Below are 8,313 nucleotides of genomic sequence, written 5' to 3' on the forward strand. Positions count from 1 at the left end.
TTTCTACTTTCCTACTTCCTCCTTTCCTGCTCTCTCTTCATCGTCTCTTTCTCTTTCATTCTTATCTTCTCCTGAATTTTCTTGTCTTTCTCTCTTCCTCCTTTCCTGCTCTCCCCTCATCTCCTCCTCCTGATTTTCTTTATCCCTTTCTCTCCTTTTCTGTTCCTCTGGTCTTTTTTGTGCTTCCTCCTTATCTATTAACTTCCTTTTCCTCCATTTTGTTTCTTCCAGAAGCCTTTTCTCCTTTTTTAGCTTTCCTCTCCTTCTCTCTCTCTGCCTTTTCCGATTTCAATCGGAAACTTCTTTCTTTTCTGCATCCCCCATTGATTCCTCCTTTTCCTGCCTTTTCCATCCTCCACTCCCTCCGTGTTCTTCCCGCCTTTCCTCTCCTTCACTCTCCCACTCTTCTCCTTCTCTCGTTTTGAATCCTCCGCTGCCTTGTTTTTCACATTCTTTTTCTTTTCTTTCCTTTTCTTTTCTCTCTCTTCTCTCTTTGTCCTCCTCCTCTTTCTTTTTCTTCTTCTCCTCCAGTGCTCTCTGTATTTCTCTTCTTTTCTTGTCCTGCTCCAGTCTGTTATCTTCCTTTTCTTTCGCTTTTCTCTTCTTTTCCTTAACTTTCATCTCCTCCTCTCTCTTCTTCTTCTCCTTTTTCTCATTCCTTTTCTTCTCCCTCTCCAGGTTTTCTTTCTTTTCTCTCCTTTTTCGTTCCTCTAATCTTTTCTGCTTTTCCTGCTGCTCTTTACATATCCTCTCCACGACTTGTATTTGCTGCAGTTCCCTCTCTCTCCGTTTGCTTTCTTCCAGAAGCCTTTTCTTCTCCTCTTTTTCTTTTTCTCTCCTGTCCTTCTCCTCTCTCTCCCTCAATCTCCATGCCTCCAGCAGCGCTTTCGCCTCCACCATTGCTCTCTCTATCTTCCTCTTCTGCTGAATTTCGCCTGCTCTCTCTCTCCTGTTCATCCGCTTCCTCTCTTCCTTCTTCCGTCTCTCTTTCTCCAGTTTCTCCTGGAGCTCATTCTCCCTCGCTATTTTCAACTGCTCCTTGGCTCGTGTTTTCTCCTCCTTCTCCTGCTCCTTCCTCTGCTTCTCCTGCATTTTCCTCTCCGCCAGTTCTCTCCTCAGCTCCTCCTCCGCGCGCCTCCTCTCGTTCTTCTGTTTCTCCTTCCTTATTTTGTCCTGGGCCTGTCTGTCCTGCACCTCTCTCTTCAGCTCATCTTTCGCTTTATTTTTACCCTGCGCCTCCCTCTCTTTCGCCACCAGCTTCCCAATCTTCCTTTCCTGCTCTCTCCTCCGCTGTTCCTCCGCCCGCTTGATCTCCTGCATCTCCCCGGCCCTTTCTTTCCTCTTCTCCTTACCCTCCTCCATCTTCTTCCTGGCCTCTGTTTCTCTCCTCTCCATCTCCTCAGTCCTCCTTTCCTTTTCTTGGACACATTTCTCCTGCCTGATCTTCACCTCCTGCACTTTTCTATCCATCTCCTTTCTGCCCACCGTCTTCGGCAGAATCTTCATTTCCTTCGCTGCTATTTCCAGATCGGTTTTTTTTATTTTTTCCTCTTTCTGTTGTCTGGCTCTCTCTTCAATCTCATATGCCTCCTTTGCACGCCTCTTCTCCTCCTCCCTCTCCTTCCCCACCTCGAAAACTTTATGGATGTTTTCCAGTCTTCCCTTTGTCCATTTTTCCTTCTTGAAGGTGAAGAAAAATGGAACAGCAGTTAAAATACAGCAGTGGTGCAGTGGTGTGACATCCCCCTCCTCGTGGATTATATTATTCAATATTGAACAAACTGTTGGCAAAAAAAGAGCAGGCGCAACCGATCCATTAAAGGCTGTCATCCTTAAAATATGTATGTCTATTAGATATAGAACCAGATTATGAACTTATGGTCCATCTTCAGTTATGGCAAAACCATAAAAGGTTAAATATTTCTGTTTCCGATAGGTCACAGTCTCATATACTACATTCTAAAAACACTTATGAAATTAGACTTGTTGGATTTGGTTTTATGAATCTTGCAGTACATACTTGAGCAATGGAATCGCCACAGACCACCAGTGGCTCCACTTTGTTGTGCTTTGACTGGACAAGAAACACAGTGAAAGAACAGTGAAGATAATGTACTGGCTAAAATATCCAATTAAGATATCTACAGTTAAGCAATAATAACGCTTTGGAAAATCTTTACATTTACCACGTTTACTCCACTCCACTAGCTTCTTATTTAAAATATTTTGTATAGTCAACGTTAAAATGTTGAAATTAATAGTAAATACTCATTACTTACGAACATCGTGCATTCACTGTAATCTCCGAAAACGAACAGATGAATGAACATTTAGTTTTGCCATTTTATGCGGCACGGTCTGGCACCCCCTTGTGACGCCACACAGAAAATGGATCTAAGCTTTGAAGCGCCACAGCAATCCAGCCGGTGTGTATTGTTGCGTTCTCAAATTCCTCTGTTGCACAGTCTGTTACAATTCTTCTTGCTTGACTGCGCTTATCCTTGATCAAATGGTTAAGACATACATATTAATTGATTAATCGTAGCTGTCTAGTCTTTTGTTCACGTGCTAGAGCATCTCCAACTCTATTTCAATTTAGAAGTCTGTCCCAAAGACGCTTTGCATAGTAACAGAAGGGAAGAAAAAATGGGACCTATCAGCCCAAGCCCCAAGATCGCATATGAGGTAAACAACTCCCTAGTGGGGAGCAAAACCCTCAAGTAGTGGCGATTAAAAACTAGAGATGAGCGATAGGGGGTGCCCAACCTCCGCTGGCCAACAGGTTGAGATGGTAACAGTTCAGGTAGCCTATTAAACTAGCAGGTGAACTAGAAAGTCCACATGGATGGACGTGGAGTAGGCTGTGCAGTTCAGGGGTAGGGTGATTCCAACAATCATTGCAGAGTCCGATGAGCTTAGAGATCAGCATATTTTCCGAAATGATGCGTGTTCAAAAGCCCATAGAACCCATAGAGAAATCGATTATGGACTGTATTTGTTCCTATATAAAAACAAGATTGACAAGCCTATATAGACACGTTTTGGTTTTCTCGTGATTGTTCTTTTTTGAGCGACTGCCCGGGAAAAAGCAAAACGCAAAAAGAGAGCTCTTTTCTGAACGGATAAGGCCAACCCAACTGTTAACATAGTATATTTGCAAATATGGTTTAACGCCCCGCGTCGCGCTTCAAATGTCCCGGTTTTTCACAAATCAAATGTGGCAACCCTAGGCCTATATGATACATAGGTCAATGTTAGATTTTCGTATGGGTAGGCCTGCTGCTTCAAGTCGTTGGTGAGGACTCTCATTTTGATTAAGTAGCATAGTACGCTAGAACCACGTGTAAGCTGCGTCTTATGTAATAGGCTATCACATTAGTTTGTTATAAAATGTATTTATTGTTAATGTGAAAGGATTACCGGTAAATTTATATTATATTTAAATAATAATTTATAATTATTTCCGGTTTATCAGAATGGGGCGTTTCACATTAATTTTCTTATTCGCTCCATTTAGATTCCCTCGCCACGGTGCCAATCAAGCATCTGGTGTCCGACAATATTTTGGCTTACGGTCAATGTGTATGAATTGTGCAACCGAACAAAGACACAACTTTAGTTTTAAACTAACTAGTTACAACGTGAGATCCAGTGTGGACTTCACACCTTAACCTGCGATCAAACTTTTTGCATTTCTTTCTGCAAAACCACATCTTCTGTTTACCAATTGACTGTTTACTTGGTGACACCAATAGACAGAGTCTGGCGGCGGACTGAGGACACCTCCAACTCCTCCTACCTCCACCTCCTCACACTTTCAATCGTCACCTCTAAGCAATTGAACAGTCATGCGTGTACTAGCGATTCCAAGTTGATATTGTATCGGCGGTAGCTAGCATATGAATTCATACTGATAGCCTTGCAACATTTGCTAACGTAACATAGCCTACTGCCTTGATTCAAAGATCGGAGTCTTCTATCAACTTCTGTAGAATAGGAACAAACACCAAACTGATGAGCTTGCTGAGTGTTTATGTAACTAGGTGATGTAAAGCTAATTGTCTTAATCATACATTTCAGTTATTGCAATAAGCTAAATTGATATTCCACGTAACGGCGGTGGTAGGTGTTGGATGAGACGGGGAGGAGTTGTTCTCAGTCCGCCGGGAAACCCCTCTTGGTGAAACCGGTTGTCCTTCGTGTGAAGGGTGATGTTTTAGCTCTGTTGAAATTCACTGCTTCCAAGCTATGAAATGAATGCCCAATGATGCACTGCAAACGCACTGCGTCCACGAATAGCATTTCTATGATGGGAAATTGAGGTGGAAAGGGACGGAGGTGTTCTTTTGCTCTTTATGCGCAAGTCATGATGACAATAACAGACTGAAGCCATGTTTGAAATCATGCCAGCTCCTGCTATATGAGACAGGCGGCATGGGGTCTTTAATGTCCACGGTGAGTCAGAAGATTGATCAACATTTCATCCGTGCGCCCTTCACCGCGCCGGTGAATTCATATTTAATTTAATCTACCCCCTGCTGGTGGACCAATATACCACTTGGTATTGGCGAACTAGCTAACCTTATTCTGGTGGCAATTTCTCTGCAAAATGCTATCACTGAACCATTGTGATTACTCGGGATCTGTCTGTCCACACTTCATTTATCGGCAAGCTTTCTGAGGGCCAGCCTGCTTGGTATCAGAGAAAATAGGTCTGCTGCATTCCTCATCAGGGAAGATCGGTTTCATCTTCAAATGTTAATTTAGTATAACATAATGGCAAAATGCTGATTACTGTTTTTGTCATTTTTTTTCAGCTAAAACAATTTGGCAGGAGGTGCCCCTTTAAGCATCCATGCATAATGTGTTCCCTCCCATGATCACATTTTTATGAAAAAGTGCATTGCATTAAGTTTTGCCAGGATTATTTTTCTTATTGAAGCAGGGATAAGTACAATGTGCGCACAATGAAAATCTGGCCTAAGCAAAGACATTCTGATGAGTCCTTCCACTACCACCACCAGCACATTTTGATTGACATTTCTGGATTGACAATGTCCCCTTACCAGGGGTGCTCAACTCTGGTGGTTTTTGTTCCAACCAACAAAAAATAAAATATCAATTACCCTGGATACACTTGCAGTCTGCATTTGTAGCCGGTACTCATACACATGTCAGATAAGATATGATTGAGTCAATTCAATAATGAATTAATACAAAATCCTGAAATGGATCGGCCCTTGCTGTGCACCCCTGCCTCTGTAACATCAACGTGGATTGGATTTGGGGACACCTCTGATCAGGTCCAATCCTGACTGGCAGAGCAGGTTTTTCACCTCTGTACACTCTTTACATCAGAATAGAAGCAACCAGAACACTTATGGCTCAAGCATCATGGGGTTTCTTTAGATACAAACCTCATTGACATTGATGCATGCATTTCTCTTGTGCGTTCACATTGATGCATGCATTTCTCTTAACAAGCAAATGTATCTGTATTCCACATACTGATTCTCTCACTTCTCAGGCTGTATAAATTATAAAGTCAACAATCTCATAGTTTTGTAACAGATGCATGCAAATAATACTATGCCTCATCTACAAACTTAGGCAAAGTTGGAGTTGGTGTCACAATGAGATGATTAACTGTAAAAAAATTACTTGAATAATCTATATTCCAAATTTGAGATGGAATGGAATTTATTCAAATTCTAAAGGATAGCAATGATTCTGAAAAGTTCTGCATGAAGGAATGGTCAAAAATCCATAAAAATGTGTTCTCTAACCTTATCATAAATTATAGGAAAAGACTCATGGCTATCTTCTTTGCCTGGGGTGCCAGTAATTGTGGAATCTGTTTCTTGTGGAAATAATAATGAAAAATCTAGGATTTTGTTTGATTGATTAATAACAATAATAATTACACATTTGTAAATATTTTTAAATAAATATTATTTTTTCGTGTACAGCATTATTTGTGCATATTTATCAAAGGTGCCAATAATTATGCAGCCCACTGTATATCAGCCAAAACAATATGAGCACTCAAGATGAAGCAAATAAGACTGATTATCTTGTAACAACAGCGCATATCAAGGTCTGGGATATATTTGACGGTAAGTGAACTCTTGGTCGATGTTTTCGAATTGTATCTATGGTCACGCTAGGACTCGGAACCATTCTGTCCTCTAGGGTCCTCTTCACACTTGTTCCGGTGTTCGATCTTCACTTTGTTGTACGTTGCTCTGGATAAGAGCGTCTCCTAAATGCTTTGTAATGTAATGTGTTGGATGTGGGAGAAATGGGCAGGCATAAAAACCTGAGTGACAGGGTGTTGGGCGTTGGGCGCCCAAGGCTCATCGATGCACAAGGGCAACAAAGGCTATCCAGTCTGGTCCAAACTGACAGAAGGGCTACTGAGGCACAAGTCGCAGAAAATTTGAATGATGGTTACGGGAGGAATGTGTCACACACACACACAGCGCATTGCACACTGCTGCATAGCCGCAGAGTGCCCATGCTAACCCCTGTCCACCGTCGAAAGCGCCTGCAATGGGCACCAGAGCGTCGGAACTGGCCCTTGGAGCAATGGAAGATTTCCTGTTCTGATGAGTCCGCCTTTTTCTTTTACATCATGTGTACGGCCAGGTATGTTTTCGCCCTTTACCTGTGGAAGAGATGGCACCTGGATGCACTGTCGGAAGAAGACAAGTTGGTGGAGGGAGTGTGATGCTCTTAGCAATGTTCTGCTGCGAAACCCTGGGTTCATGTGGATGTTACTTTGACACGTGCCACCTACCTAAGCATCATTGCGAACCAGGTACACATTACATGGCATTTAGCAGACGCTCTTATCCAGAGCGACGTACAACAAAGTGCAAATCAAACACAAGTATAAGTGCGAAGAGGACCTGAGAGGACAGTATACAGTCAGGTCCATAAATATTGGGACATCGACACAATTCTCATCTTTTTGGCTCTATACACCACCACAATCGATTTGAAATTAAACGAACAAGATGTGCTTTAACTGCAGACTTTTAGCTTTAATTTGAGGGTATTTACATCCAAATCAGGTGAACGGTGTAGGAATTACAACAGTTTGTATATGTGCCTCCCACTTTTTAAGAAACCAAAAGTAATGGGACAAACTAACAATCATAAATCAAACTTTCACTTTTTAATACTTGGTTGCAAATCCTTTGCAGTCAATTACAGCCTGAAGTCTAGAACGCATAGACATCACCAGACACTGGGTTTCATCCCTGGTGATGCTCTGCCAGGCCTCTACTGCAACTGTCTTCAGTTCCTGCTTGTTCTTGGGGCATTTAACCTTCAGTTTTGTCTTCAGCAAGTGAAATGCATGTTCAATCGGATTCAGGTCAGGTGATTGACTTGGCCATTGCATAACATTCCACTTTGCCTTAAAAAACTCTTTGGTTGCATTCGCAGTATGCTTCGGGTCATTGTCCATCTGCACTGTGAAGCGCCGTCCAATGAGTTCTGAAGCATTTGGCTGAATATGAGCAGATAATATTGCTCTAAACACTTCAGAATTCATCCTGCTGCTTTTGTCAGCAGTCACATCATCAATAAATACAAGGGAACCAGTTCCATTGGCAGCCATACATGCCCACGCCATGACACTACCACCACCATGCTTCACTGATGAGGTGGTATGTTTTGGATCATGAGCAGTTCCTTTCCTTCTCCATACTCTTCTCTTCCCATCATTCTGGTACAAGTTGATCTTTGTCTCATCTGTCCATAGGATGTTGTTCCAGAACTGTAAAGGCTTTTTTAGATGTTGTTTGGCAAACTCTAATCTGGTCTTCCTGTTTTTGAGGCTCACCAATGGTTTACATCTTGTGGTGAACCCTCTGTATTCACTCTGGTGAAGTCTTCTCTTGATTGTTGACTTTGACACACATACACCTACCTCCTGGAGAGTGTTCTTGATCTGGCCAACTGTTGTGAAGGGGTTTTTCTTCACCAGGGAAAGAATTCTTCTGTCATCCACCACAGTTGTTTTCCATGGTCTTCCGGGTCTTTTGGTGTTGCTGAGCTCACCGGTGCGTTCTTTCTTTTTAAGAATGTTCCAAACAGTTGATTTGGCCACACCTAATGTTTTTGCTATCTCTCTGATGGGTTTGTTTAGATTTCTCAGCCTAATGATGGCTTGCTTCACTGATAGTGACAGCTATTTGGATCTCATATTGAGAGTTGACAGCAACAGACTCCAAATGCAAATAGCACACTTGAAATGAACTCTAGACCTTTTATCTACTCCTTGTAAATGGGATAATGAGGGAA

The sequence above is a fragment of the Conger conger genome, chromosome 11 (assembly GCF_963514075.1).
Source record: "Conger conger chromosome 11, fConCon1.1, whole genome shotgun sequence".
NCBI classification, from domain to species: domain Eukaryota; kingdom Metazoa; phylum Chordata; class Actinopteri; order Anguilliformes; family Congridae; genus Conger; species Conger conger.